Source organism: Lissotriton helveticus, chromosome 9, assembly GCF_964261635.1.
Source record: "Lissotriton helveticus chromosome 9, aLisHel1.1, whole genome shotgun sequence".
In the NCBI taxonomy this organism is placed as follows: Eukaryota; Metazoa; Chordata; class Amphibia; order Caudata; family Salamandridae; genus Lissotriton; species Lissotriton helveticus.
This window is the reverse complement of record NC_136070.1, coordinates 234,899,166-234,912,157: the sequence shown is the minus strand read 5'-3', so window position 1 is coordinate 234,912,157 and position 12,992 is coordinate 234,899,166. Positions and strand designations below refer to the sequence as shown.

General features: G+C 44.7%; 1 long non-coding RNA gene across 1 annotated transcript in view; it reads left to right on the top strand.

Moving 5' to 3' along the window:
- The window catches only part of LOC144782701 (uncharacterized), a 75,583-nt gene extending 71,639 nt beyond the window's left edge, over nt 1-3,944 (top strand). Inside the window, exon 4 of the long non-coding RNA XR_013601214.1 lies at nt 3,569-3,944. This is a non-coding gene — a long non-coding RNA (uncharacterized LOC144782701). The remainder of the gene's footprint in view (nt 1-3,568) is intronic.
- Nucleotides 3,945-12,992: the final 9,048 nt, after the last annotated feature.

Sequence of the window (12,992 nt, the reverse complement as noted above, 5' to 3'; positions counted from 1 at the left end):
TCTAGTTTTGTGCAAAGCTGTGTCATAGAGTTGCTCATCTGCTGCATCCCTGCTGCAATGTCAGTATTTTTTTTGCAACCACTTTATTTGCATCCACAAGGTCTCTCATGCCCTTCCCCATGTCTCCTATTTTTTCATTCAGGGCTCTGAATTGGCGTTGGCAGGCTTGGATGGATTTGCCCTGCATCCTTTGAATGCGCACCATGCTCCCCTCCAGCCCACGGAACACAGTGCCATCACCACGTCCACCTCCACTGCTGGGTCTGGGTTGTCTCCTGCGAGCTGTGACTGTCTCATTTGTGGACTGCAGTGCTGCTGAACTCACATCTACAGGGACTTGAGACTCCCCCTCACCCTCTGCTGCCTCCATTACAGGTAGTGGGGCCACGACACGCCTCCTGCCTGGTGGGGTTGCAGGAGTGGACAGGAACAGTGATGGTGAGGTTGCTGGTGAGAATACCAAGGGAGGGGATTGTGAAAGCTGTGGGGAGTGCGGAAACTCTGGGGTCTGTACAGTGTCATCATCATGGGCGCTGCCTGTCGTGTCGCCTTCCTCCTGCGAGGCTTGTACTTGGCTTGGCCCTGCTTCCTCTCTCTCCTCCCTCGCTGGTGCAGTCCCTTCTGTGTCTGTGGGTCGACTGCCTGATTTTGGCCCTAGGTATAAATAAGCGTATATCAATTGAGTGCTACTGTGTCACAGTCACTACTATAAATGCATTACACATTTCACTTCAATTTATCTGAATTACTTTCACTAACTTGCTGATGTCTGCGCTGTAACACATGGTGTTACATTAGCTGACTACATTTCCCATAACGCATTGCTCCTGTATAGTGCTAGCAGTACTAGACTCGGGTTAGCTTGTCCACAAAGGGTAAAGGGAAGCAGGTTGGTATGGGGTGTCATGCTGCGCATGCGTCTTACCTTTTTTCCTTGCAGCTCGGGCTGAACTGTCCACATCTCCAAGTCCCAAGACGCTGTCTGCCTCAATGGTCGAGGCCACCAACTCCTCCAGGTCAGTCAGGGGGGGCGCTGGGTTCCTGCCTCCTCCGGTTAAGCCAGCCTGCTTGTGGATTTCAGCCATCTTTTTCTTGGTGAGGCTCCTGATGTCATAAAATCCTTTTTTCAGATCCTCTGTATTCCTGGGTGTGACTCACACTGCATTCACTTTTTCAGCAATTGCCAGCCAGATTTTTTGTTTGGCAGACTCAGGCACAGTGAGGGATTGCCTGCCCAAAAGTTTGGTGTGCGCTCTCACTACCTCCTCCACAAGTACCTGCAACTCCATGCTGCTGAACTTTATTTTTCTCTTTCTGTCTGCCTTCTGGCTTTCACTGCTGCTTGCCATTTTTCTGTTTGTAAAGTTTCAATGAAACTCTCCGTGCTGCTCTGTGTCTCTGCTCTGCTCTGACTGCCTCTCCAGCACCTTCTAATTAGTTGCAGCTGCCTGGGTAGCCACTTCCTGCTAGGTAGGGGGAGGGTGGTAGCACCTGATTGGCTGTTTTCTTAAGTTTTTACTTTTGCTTGCTTTCCGATTTTGAATTTACCGATTCGGTATTTACCGATTCGGTAAATACCGAATCGGTATTTCCCATTCATTCCTATGGGCCTTTTGGCCCATAGGAATGAATGGGAAATACCGATTCGGTATTTACAGATTCGATGAATACCGAATCGGTAAATTCCGACTGTCCGATACCGACTTTTACCGATTCGGTAAATTATACCGATTTTTTATCTACATCTCAATTACCGATTCTGGAATACCGATTCAGGAAAAATCGGTATTTAAGAATCGGTAAATGTGATTTACCTACATCTGGCCCTAAATGGTCTAAAGACGGCTTCTTAAGCAGCAGCAGAATCAGGGCCTTTTTCCAGGCCAAAGGCACGGAGGCAGTGCAGAGTGATTTATTGATCATAAAATTCATCTCTGTATTAACGGTGTCAGCCAGGTCGGACAGAAGCCTAGCAGCACAGGGGTCGTTGGGTGAACCAGACTTAAGAACCTTCAAGATTTTAATGGAGCTGGCAGAATCAACTTGCTCAAACTCCGAAAGGATAGAAAGTGGTTCGACCCTACTGCTAGGTGGAGATAACACCGCACCGTGTATCCCTGGGGAGATGGATATAGAAGCTTGGATACTGGTTATTTTATCCTTAAAGAAAGCCGCCAGGGAATTACACCAGGTATCAGAGACGGGTGTGGCAGCCACCTGTGCGAAAGGGGCCAAGAAGCTTTGAACGATGGAGAAAATCGCTTTAGAGTTGTTTTAAATAAATGTAAGTATTTAGTTGGTCTCGATGGCTTCTATGCCTTTTGTTGGAGAGGATCTCAGCTATAACCTCAAAAAGAACCTAACAGCAGTTGTGCTATTCCACTTAAAATATGTTTTAAAGATATTTTATTCTTTGGGGATACATTTTTCCTGGTGGATAATCCCATTCTTCAAATTAACTGCTGCCCCTGTCAGAAGTACTGTCTGTGTCCCAGAGGGGCAGTTATAACAAAGAGACTTAGGGGCATATTTACAATAAAGTGGCGAAGAGTGTCATTAAGCCAAGAAGGCTAACGGCATGCTCTGTCACTTTAAAAAGCAGGGCTGCACCATATTTAGTTGAATATGGTGCAGCCCTGCGTTTCCCCCTGTGCTGGCGCTAAATTTAGCAGCCTAGCGCCAATGCAGGCACCCATGCACCATAGTGCAAGGGTGCCTGTGTTGAGGGGAAGATTGTAAATGTGCAGTAAGGTCCCCCTTCCTGCACATAAACAATCTTTAAATGCCGTTTTTTTAATTTCTATGTGTGCTGCTTAATGCACTACATTTTCTTTTAAATGATTGTTTAGGTGCAGGAAGGGGAACCTTCCTGCACATAAACAATCATGGAAATTTGCTGTTTCTATGTGTGATGCACAAGGCAGCAAACATGAAAACAGCAAAAATGAGGAGAAATAAAGCATTTCTCCTTGCTTTGCCTGTTTAAGACCAGGTTTTACCTGATCTCAATTTTGTCACTGTTTTCTATTTACGCTGCCCTTGTAAACAGGGGGCAACATCAAAATCAACACCCCACAACACCCATTGCCCTCCCCTTTCACGTTAAATACAGCGTGAAAGGGTGCCTTATTTACAAGGCAGCGTTAAGCCACCTTAAGTGACTTAACTCTGCCTTGTAAATAAGGCAGGGCCCCTATCGGCAACACAACATCACTGAAAGTGACGTTGCAGTGGCGATAGGGGCTTGTGAATATGCCCCTTAAAATGCTCATCTTAATTCATTGTCATATTACCAGATATAGGAGGCGTTCAAGGTTCATGCCAGATCACTTCGCGACCAACGTTATTACATATGATTGTTTTAATTCTGCAAAAGATTACAACCATGCACTACATTTTTTTCAAAAATAGGGCTCTCCCAGCTTCTGAGATGCAGAAAGCAGAGAGGAAACTGAAGCATAAACCTGCTCTGTTCTCAAAGTTTGTCAGCAAAATAATGCTCTGAACAAATGGTTCAGAATAAGCAATTTAGTTCAATATGTTATTAAAAATTATAATTTGTTCCTAGGCACAACACCCAGGCCATCATGGCGCACACATTCCTTAGGATTGGAAGGGATGAGCAGAGAGAGAATGACCACTGGAAAAGTTATAAGATACCTCCCATGCAGTTTCACTCTCCCAGTCCTGCTGGGGCTAATTCTACGAACAGTTGCTGGGATCCCAACGCAAAGGATATTCTGGTTGTTCTGGAAACAGATGGAGGCTGACATGGTTTCCAGTACTTGCATCAGCATCTTTATCCACAGTGCCTGAACACCAAGATGAGGATTTTAAGAATTTGAACACATTTTAGGTTTCCTTGGAAGTTTCCTTTCATATTCTAGTTACTTTTTTATAGAAGGAAATGGTAATTAAAAACATATTCCAATTAGGACTAGGTATATTCATTGGAGTGTTCTACTTTTATTTTTCTTGATATTATTGTACATGCTCAACTCTCTGAATTGTTCATTTTCAATTTAAATTGATTTCCTTTATCAGGTTCTAGAGTAGCAAGATAGAGCTTGTTTTGTGTTTATTGTAGTGAAAAACATCTTCTGTGTTGCTTGTCTGTGTTTCCCACTCTAGTGTGTCAAAGCAAATGCAGCATCAAGGCCAATTAATCACAGTAAATCTAGGGGTCTGCCACAGGTTCCACTAGACCGAGCACTCAATTCAACTCAAGCTATGGATTTGTGGTAGCAACTAAGGAAATCATGGATCCTTGAGAAACTTTGGAACAAATTACTTATTTGTTTAGTGTTTTATAGAGCGCGAATGTGACCAGTTAGGGTATCAGAGAGCTTTACAGGGCTAACACGTTGTATACAAGTATGAAATAGTCAAAGAAAAAAAACATGAGTAGGAGTAGGAGGTGAAACATTTGGGGAATAACAGGGTGTTTACAATGTTCAGATCATAATGCAGAGGAATCCAGCATATACAATTGTGGGAGTCAGATGTCAGTACAAGATGGATAGCAGCCAGTCAGGCCAAACTCTAGCAGCAACAAAAATAAGCAAAGCCACTGAGCGGTGTCTGCTCCAATAATAAGGAACCTGGCAACCTACGAATGTGGGTTACCTGGGTATGGGCTAACGAAAGATCATGGAAACCATTAAAAAATATAAAGCAGAGGATTCACAGTGGAGCCCTGACAGCTCATGGCCAGGACACCCCACCACACAAATGATGAGTTTGGTTTTTTGAATGTTCTTTGTGTGTCCATGATTCTTAATGACATTTGATGAAAACATGATCCTCACTGATATTTTGGGCTTTCATTGGTCCCTAATATTTTAGCACTGGCCATCTGCTGGCATCATGGAAAATATTTTATTTAATTTGCCTTATAGCTGTTTACTACCATTTGCGTGAATGCAGCTGTTTTGATAACACTGTTGAGTTGTGCTTCTCGTCCAACTTTTGGCAGCTACCCAGATCATTATGCGGTATATAAGCCGCACAGAAATAGCAACTTAGCTCCCGCACTCGCTCACATTTCCTAGCCTGTTCCAATTGATTCTAATTCTCCACTTTCAGTGATTCACAATTAATTTGATTGCACATTCCACAACATATTATCTTAACCTTTGTTCTAATATAATTATTTTGCTGTATGTAACCCGCGTCCATCAGTCATTTCATTTTAAATAACTCTGATCAATTAATTTAAATACAGTTTAGATCGATTATTTTTTCAACAACTGTTGAACCAGTTATGATGAATGATTCCGCTGTGTATAAAAGCCACTTTTCAAATTGAGATTATAGACGACGCTGTTAGACTTTGCATCCTTGGAGTGTTTTTCCCTGACTTTTTTGCCTTCTGACATTTTGTTTTTGTTGACTTAATTTTTGCTGGCCATAGGACTCTGAGCACTTTACCGCTGTTAACTAGTAATAAAGTGCATGAGCTCTCTGCTTTGAACATGGTAACATTAGCTTATCCACCATTGACATATTTAATGTACTTATAAGTCTCTAGTAAAGTGCCCTAACTGTGCCCAGGGCCTGTAAATTAAATGCTACAAGTGGGGCTGCAGCGCTGATTCTGCCACCCACTTAAGTACCGTTTAAAAATGTCTCAGGCCTGTCATTGCAGAGCCTGTGTGTGCAGTTTTAAAATGTCATGACGACCTGGTACATTAATCTTCGTGCCAGGCACAAACTTTCCCTTTCAATACATATGTCACCTCTAAGGTAGGCCCTGGACAGACGAAAGGCAGGGCACAGTGTGTTTAAAACGTAGGACATGTACTTCCTTTAAGTTATACAAGTCCTAGTAGGGAAAAACTTTTATATTCTTTTTTCACCATTGCAAGGCCTATCACTCCCATATCTTAACATTGGGATTCCCTTATTACAAGTGTAAATTCCAATTGGGAAGAGATATGACCCCCAAGTTTGGTGTCTGAGGAATCACAATTTAGAATCCTAACGTTTGGTGAAGTCAGATCATTCGGAAAATGCAATTTTCAGAAAGTTAGCATTTTCTTACTTTAACCATTTCCATTTGATGCCTTCTGCTTTTCTCTGAATACACATCTGGGGTGGGTGACAGTTGGGCTTTGTGCATTCCCTCTAGACAGCCACACACAAAGGGAGCTTTGGTGTGACTGATGGGCCATCCACACCCTGATGAGCCATCCTTGGCAGGATGGGAGGGAGGAGTTGACATACCCGAAGAGGCTTTGTCCTGTCCCCATACAAAGGGCTGCATACACCCCTGTGATGAGTCTGGAGCCAAGTCAGAAAGGCCTTGTACTTCAAAGGCCCCTCTTTGAAGTCTCCCCTACTTCAAAGGCACAACTAGGTATAAATACTAGACCTCAGCCATCAAATCCTCAGTACACTTCTGGGCCTCACAATACTCTGTCAGTAAAAAGGACTGCTGTGCCTCTACAAGGGCTGCCACTGTTCTGGACTGCTGCTCTGCTGGATTCCTGTAGTGAAGTTCTGACCTGCTGCCTGTTGTCCTCCTTGACTGGGAGTGAGAAGGACCGGATCTGCATCTTTCCAAACCAGAACCAAAGTAACTCAAAGGGCTTGTCTGCTTGCCTTCTGTTTGAAGTCTCAGGGACATCAACGACTTCCAACCATCCACCTACAGCACCCAGACTCTGTCATCTGAGAGTCTTGCCCTGCCAAGTTGTGCCACTCCAGTCCTGGCTCCTTAGAAGTGGGTATAAAGCGTTGCACCTGCCAGAATCCATGCAACTCAGTCATTGCACTACTCAGAACGGGCGCACCACCTTTTATGCCGACACATCGTGGTTCCTGTGATGATTGAGTATAGTGCTTTGCCATCAGCGTGGCGCCTCACCTAGAGATTTGGCACATCTCTGACTTTGCGTGGCTTGGAACCGACACATTGCCTACATTCAAAGGATCGACGATGATGCATCGCCTCCCCTACTCCATGTATTAGATCTTCATCGATGACGCAAACAAGGTACTTTGCACAGCGACACGGTTTCCATGTATCCAATCTACGCTCCATTGAAGTCAGCATATACCTTTGGATTTGACCCAGTCTAGTGCGACAAGATAGCCCCGTTGACACTTTATGTTATTAAGCACTACATTTCAGTTTATTCTTTAAAAATGCAGAACTCTGGTTATTTTTATTTGAGGCTTGTGGTTATGGTCTTGTTTTTGTCATCATTAAGTTCTATTTTTCTAACCTGGTGTTGTATCTTTTTGTGTTGTTTTCACTGTTTTACTGTTTGAAGCATTGTACAAATACTTTACACATTGCCTCTTAAGTTTAGCCTGACTGCTCTGTGCCAAGCTACCAGTGAGTGAGAAAAGATCAATTTAGGGTGTGCATCTGACGTACCCTGACTAGGATTGTGTTTCCTGCTTTGACAGAGTGCGTACCTCTGCCAACCAAAAACCCAATTTCTAACAGACGCCATCTAACACATGCTTCATATCTAGGTAGATGCTGCATCTTGGCTCACTGGTGTGAAAGCTGAATTTATTATGTTTCTATTTGCAACAAAATATTTTTGTTTGGCAGTAATATGCACGTTCATGGACTTATTAACAGAAGATCAATTGTTTTGTGACCGATATTCATCAGATCTTTAGGTCTTGTTTCAATTATTATGTCAATTCAAGAAACCCCTTGAACCTGTATGCAGCATTCAATGAATGCTTTGAAACAGCTCCATATGTGAAATCACCTTCTACTGCATGCATTACTGATGTAATAACTACAGTGTCATTGACTTTGTGAGACATAACAAGAGGCTGGATGATGAGGTCAATCCTATACCTTCGTGAAGGAAGCATTGCTCCTTCTAGACCATTCTAACTGTCTCAGCATAGACATGTACTACAAGCAGAAGACCAAGTAAAAGTAGTGCTAAAGGCAATTGAATGAAAAGCTACAAAGGCACAAAAATGCTTCTGGGTGGTGACTCTGTCTTCAATTCATTCTTTCATTGAAACCTTCACTGGACCCGGTTTGCAAAATTGGATATGGATGCCTGGGTTCTTTCTCCCTACCGAGCTGCTCATGCCTTTGGCTGTGCACTGTAGTCTCTGGAACACGGCATGTTGTAGGGCCAGGTAATGCACCATCCTCCTATCCCACCCAATATGTGCATGGCCTTTGCCTGTGCACAGTGAGCTTGGGGCAGAGGGCCTAACTTATGCAAGACGCTGCCTCCACATCCCATTCCATGTAACTGCCTCCAAGCGCTTTGTCATGAACAGAGATCACTAGGCGCTGTTGCGTCTCTCGTCCGACTACACACAGCTGATCCAATCCAGCTGCACATGGCCTGCTACCATGCACAACAAGCTCTAGGTGCAAGTCGAGCCCTCTAGTCAGCCCTATACCCTTCTCACCTACATGAGTTGAGTCCTGCATCCTGCCCACATGTCCATAGTCACCACTGTGTATGTCCTTTGGCCATGCACAGTTGCACTGTCGTGTTTTAGGATTCACAGCATTTGCAAACCCACTTGCAGATGCTGTACAAAATGTCAGCTCACAGGGTCTGGCAATTCACATGCTAATCTATGAATCCTGTGACAAAAAAGTTTTTTTCTGTTTTTCCAGCCCCAAAGTACACTCCTTTTTTTCAGGAACTCAGCTTCAGTGCCTCGTATCCTGCAACACCACCACAATACAATATTTCAGTTGCAGACAGCTAATTATCTCACTTTGGTTGCAGTAGCTCTTCTTGGGACCTCATATCTGCATTGGAACCAGGGAAAAATGTTCATACATCCTAGTGATATATACAACAATGTGCCATCATTCAGCCATATGATTTATGATGCTACCAGAACCCCTCGATGGAGGCAACATATATACTCTAACAGTCAAAGGGATTCATCTAACGCGTTTGCCGGTCACTCGGATGTCGGGTTTGGGAATGCCCGTAATTACGGAGAACTTATTAATCGACGCACTCATTTCCTTTTTTAATTAATCAGCCCCAAATGGCCCAGGGATGGAAGCTGCCCATCCTCCTTCCCTTTTTAATGAACCAGCCCTGGGAGATGGATTTCCCAGGATTTGGAAATTGCCCTGGGAGGAGGGCCCTATGCTCTCATCCCCTTTCTACATATGTCGCGCTGTCCTCGTGGGCCCTGGGCATCCCAGGTTTTTTTTTAAAGCACAGGAAGTTGCACTTTTTGTTTTACATTTTACCGTGCATCCACTGAGAATTAGCAGTAAAAAAACTTTTTTACATTGTTTTTGTGCCCGGGTAGGGTCCCTCAAGGCCTATAAATATATATACCCAGTGGTGGTCGTCACTGGGCAGTTGTATTTAGGTTAGGATTACGTATCAATATGTAATCTTTCAAGCAAAGCCAAAAAGTAAGGGGGTGGTTCCAAAACGCTTTTTTTCTCATGCAATTTCCAAAGACAATTAGACAGAGCTACAGCCAAAATGGCGGAATTAAATTACATCAAATTTAGCAGAAAAATTGATCTTGAGCCAGGAAGTGTGCTTTTGGTGAATTAGTATGAATCCATTTGTGCAGTTTTTGAGAAATTAGGGTTTAAAAATCTATTTATATAAAGGGACTTGGATGATCTGCCGAACTAATAGATAAAAAAATAAAGTCTGATTAGTTTCCACCACGTCAACAAAGATGTTCCAGAAGCCATTTTAGACTCAGGGACTCAGTTCCCTGTCCTGCACAAAGAATCAAAAAAGCACATAGGGGCATAGGGTAGGGATACCCTGCCCCTTAGACTGGTGGGGTCAAAAAGATACTGTTTAGTTAGAGGTACCAACTATCTGTGGAGAAACCACTGATCAGTGGTAAAACTAAAAAAAATGGCTTTGCTATTGTAAGCCATCAGCGGTGGGCCAGGGCACGAAGGGTCGGTGCAAACAACTTATTTGGGCAGGGGGCGTGCAGTGCACCTCCTAGAGCCATTTTAAGGCCCAGGGACCTCATTCCCTGGGTTGATGTCAATTTTAATGGGGAGTAAGATTTGGATCGTGACCCCCCACCGCCCCAGCCTTCAGAAGGCCATGGGGACCCCATCTCCTGGGACTATAGTATTTTGTAATTGGGAAGAGTGTCATGGGACCTCCCTCTCTGAGCCATCCAGTTTCCAGAGGACCCCATCCCCCAGGGCCCAATGGCAGCAATGTCCCAGGCAGGGCCATGTTTAGGTCTGTGTGACAGGTGCAGCTACACAGGGAACTGATCTGAGGAGGGGGCGCTGACCTGGTGGGGGTGCTGTGTTTAGCAATAACTTAACATTTAGAAACACCTTCAGCAGAGTTCCTTTTGCATCCAGTTTTGAGGCACAATTAAAAATGTCAAAATAACTCTTGAATTTATGTTCCTGCTAAAGACCGAGCTCAGAGTTTTGTCTAGGGGCAGTTTTAAGTCGTCATAAAGTAGTTCAGAGGGTTAATATGCCTGCTGCAAAGAATACGTACCATGCCGATCACAGATCTGTATTTTTAGGTGAATAGCTGAGTAGTTTACTGCTTTTGTGGGCATGGAGCACTACAAATCCCTGCCTGCACTCTTACACAAAGACTTGCTCCAGTCCGGTGGGAGAAGAAAGAAAAGCTGCTCCCATTAACCTGAAGTAAATGCAGGCTGGGGCTCAAACTGTACCCGGCATGGGTGCAGGCAGGGGATCCAGCAAGGTTGCAGGGGTCATGGGCCTCACCCTGCAGCCCCCAACATTTATATGTAATATGGGTCCCATCCCTCCCTGGCATGGAATGAGGACCCACTTTAAAAAATAATTAAAAAATCATATGTAGATGCACACACACATATACTATCACACACACATATATGCATACATACAATATGGTTGTACATAGCCTCTTAATACTGAAGGAGCTTGGGATGTGTAAAGCATGCAAGGGTTATATGTGGTCAACTTCAGCTGATTTTGAGGAGGCTGAAATATTATAAAAGCTCCTCGGGAGCTAGAAGAAAAGCAAAGGGTTTTTGCATGCACAGCGCAATGTTTACATGAGAGCTAGCAGGCCTATTACCGTCATGAACCAGATGTACTGCAGGAGAGACACTGACCTCAGACTATTGAATTGTTTATAATGTGATTATAACTGAACAAGGCTGAGTCAACTATTGATTATCAAAATGGACGTCATGGCACAATCTTAGATCTTCCTTGTTTATGAACAGTTTTTGTTCAACTTTCAGATTCTGATATCCTCACGGGTGGTTAGCCGCGCCCTAAAAATTCCCCTCACCTAACTAAAACTGGAATGACCTTCCGATTTCTCTAAGACAGGCTTCTAGCCTGATGTCCTTCCGAAAGGCCCTTAAAACATGGCTTTTCCCTTAGACCGCTGCTGTTTTTTTCTTTATGCATGTGTTGCAATTCCCTTCAGTGTTATGTTTCTCCCTCACTTAGTGGGTACCTTCGAAAAAGCGCCGGGATGCTCCAACTGGAGTGGCCGTGCGCTATAGAAGCACAAATATAACATAACATAACATAACATAACAAAACAGCCTGGTAGATGAACTGAGAGAGGGTTGGTGTACCCAGGGAAGAAATGCCACGTTCATCACAGTTGCAAAGGCAGTGGACATCTTTATTGCAATCTAAACATTTGGAATGCCTTCTAATTTCAAAGAAAGGCATATTATCTCACCTATCAATTAACTAGCTGCACCAAGTGGAGAGGTGTGGTGCAGCAGCCAGGGCAGCTGACTTCAGAGCACAGGGTTCATGGTTCGATCCCGGGCTCTGGCGGTAGGTCAGCTCAACACTGTGTGACTCTGGGCAATATCTCATTTCCACGGAGGCCCTTGAGACCCATAAGGGTGAGAAGTTCGCACTTTACAAATATGGATTTACATATTTTTACTTGTGACCTATGTCAAACTCTGGTTCAGGTTTAATCACATTTGCCCTTTCTACAACTAAGCTATCTGTATTGATTTCCTGCATCTTTCTTAGCAGCTGAGTGATGTGTGACATTCAGGATTAAGGAATGAAGAAAATATTTAAAACAAATTGGAACTGTCAAAGGATTAATCAAAAACCTATGCATTCCTAACTTGACCAAACTACTCACAGGCTAAGCAAGAGGATGAACAAAGATCCCGAGTGGCTTTGGGACAATTTCTTACACATGCATATGGAGTTTTACATTTCCACGTTGCTTTGCTGTGATGGGCCATTCTCCTTTGTCTCTTTATTCCTTCCCACATAGTGTGTCAATCAATCAAGCAATCATAACACTTGTAAAGCGCACTACACACCTGTGAGGGTCTCAAGGCGCTGGGGTTGGGGGGGGGGGGTGCTGCTAGTGATCGAAGAGCCAGGTCTTGAGGAGTTTCCTGAAGGCCAGTAGGTCTTGGGTCTGCTGTAGGTTGGTGGGGAGGGTGTTCCAGGTCTTGGCGGCGAGGTGGGAGAAGAATCTGCTGCCGGTGGTCGCTCTTTAGATGCGGGGAACTGTGGCGAGGGCGAGGCTGGAGGAGCGGAGCTGGCGGGAGGGGGTGTAGAAGTTGAGTCGAGAGTTGAGGTATGCTGGGCCTGTCTTGTGGAGAGCTTTGTGTGCGTGAATGAGGAGCTTGAAGGTTATCCTCTTGTTGACGGGGAGCCAGTGCAGGTCTTTCAGGTGTGTGATGTGGCTGCGGCGGGGGATGTCGAGGATCAGACGTGCTGACGAGTTCTGGATGCGTTGCAATCGCCTCAGGAGCTTGGCCGATGTTCCTACGTAGAGGGCGTTTCCGTAGTCCAGCCTGCTGGTGACGAGGACCTGGGTGACTGTTCTTCTAGTCTCGGTGGGGATCCACTTGAAGATCCTGCGGATCATTCAGAGGGTGTTGAAGTAGGAAGAGGAGACGGCGTTGACCTGTTTGGTCATGGAGAGGGTGGAGTCGAGGATGACCCCTAGGTTGCGTGCGTGGTCGGTGGGTGTCGGGGCTGTTCCTAGGGTTGTAGGCCATCAGGAGTCATCCCAGGCTGA